Source organism: Myotis brandtii, unplaced genomic scaffold (genome assembly GCF_000412655.1).
Source record: "Myotis brandtii unplaced genomic scaffold, ASM41265v1 scaffold7385, whole genome shotgun sequence".
Lineage (NCBI taxonomy): Eukaryota > Metazoa > Chordata > Mammalia > Chiroptera > Vespertilionidae > Myotis > Myotis brandtii.
This window is the reverse complement of record NW_005370936.1, coordinates 31,947-33,998: the sequence shown is the minus strand read 5'-3', so window position 1 is coordinate 33,998 and position 2,052 is coordinate 31,947.

Genomic DNA, 2,052 nt, shown 5'->3' with positions numbered 1-2,052 from the left:
AGGTAATGGCCACATTTATCCCCTTGACACCTGACAGAGGTGACTTTATTCTGGGATGGACTCCGTCCTCTGATCCAATTTTCCTGCGAAATATAAAGAAGTCATAGGAGAAAAGGAGATGGCCATTACGCCTACTTACCCCATTATCCATATATCACTGTTTGGGGCTAAATAAAAGTTATTAAAGAGACTCATCGTGGAAGTAAAGAAATAGGCAGGGGTCATTTGTGTTGGAACCCTTTCTAGCCCATGAGTCTAGGTCCAATTCTTTGTTGCCAAGATTTCTTCAAAGCCTCAGTTTCCTCTTCTGCACACTGAAGGCTACCCAGCAGCAACAACCCTTCAGAAGCAGGGGAGGGATATGAGTGCAGGGAAATTAAGACCTGACTTCTCTCTCTTCTTCCTCCCAGTTCTTAGATCACATCCTCAGATCCATGTTGAAGTTTATGTTGTCTACTTAATGCAAGTGGTGTGCAAGTCAGAGGGCTGACTCCCTCAGTCAAAGGTCCAGTGGACGGACTCTGAAGGAGAAATTCCAGCAGCTGAACCTGAGACTCACTCCCAGGACAAAAGTGACTTGTTCCATGTAACAACATCACTGTTACTCAGAGAAACTTCTCAGAAAAATCTGATGTGTTCTGTCTGGAACGCAGTACTGAATCAGAAAAAAAAATTCTCCATAGCAGGTCAGTTTTCTCTCTCCCCTCACTCTGCCCACAAAATGGACTTGATGCTCACACTCCATGGTGGAGCACATAAGCTTGGCCCTGCTCTCTTCCTCACACCCACACCAGTCTCACTGCCAGAATCCAACTTCCCTCCTCTTTTTCTAACTTCTCCCATCCTTTCCTGACCAAATTTTTTAGTCTACACCTGCTGAACCTCTCCATGTAATAGGACCTTCAGTCCATTCAGGCTGGTATAACAAAATACCAAAATTTATATGTCCTATAAACAATAAAAAATCATTTCTCACAATTCTGAAGGGTGTAAGTTCAAGATCAGGGAGTCAGCATAGTCAAGTTCTGGTAAAAAAAAAAAAACCCTCTTCCAGGTTGCAACAGCCAACCTTTCATTGTGTCCTCACATGGTAGAAGGGATAGGGAGCTTGAGGGGATAGGAGGTGATCTCTTTTATTAGGACACTAATCCCATTCATGGGCTCAGGGCTTCACATTGGACATTGGGATTTCAACATATGGATTTTGAGGGTATCCTAACATTAGCATTCTTCACCAAAAACTACTTTCAGACTTTCTCTTACTTGCCCTCCAAAAAGCAAGTCTCTCCTGCATCTTATTTACAATGTTTCTCCTCAGATTTTTATGCTGTCATTCTCCGTCTTCCTAGATGATCTGTTGCAAAAATATGAGCCTAAATGCAGAGCCAACTTCCTGTTAACATGCAGGAATAACTTTGATTCATCTTGCTATGGTTATATTTCTCTTTCTTACTAATATCTGCTAGGTCCTATTGTCTTGCCATAGTTTTCTTAAATTATTGTATTTCTGTTTTGTGGTATTCCTTCATAGAGGCTACTATGCATTAAGAGTATTTTATTTTTTAATATATTTTATTGATTTCTTACAGAGAGGAAGGGAGAGGGATAGAAAGTTAGAAATATCAATGAGAGAGAAACATTGATCAGCTGCCTCCCGCACACTCCCTACTGGGTATGTGCCTGCAACCAAGGTACATGCCCTTGACCGGAATTGAACCTGGGACCCTTGAGTCCACAGGCTGATGCTCTATCCACTGAGCCAAACTGGTTAGGGCAAGAGTATTTTAATTCATGGCTAAATGTTTGGCTACAATATTCATCTATTCTATGGCTGCATTTTTCTAGTAAATCTTGATTATCCTTTTTCCACATATAATATTTGTATGGTTGCTATGCCAGTCTTACTGTCTTATTCATTATTACATGCATTGAATTTTCCTGGGCCAGCTATTTCCACAAGTTTCTTGTGAGGCAGAGAGAAAGCTGATTCAGTCTTCCAGAATAGCTGATTCTCATATCCAACTGCTGCCACAGAGACAGACTTCTTCCTAC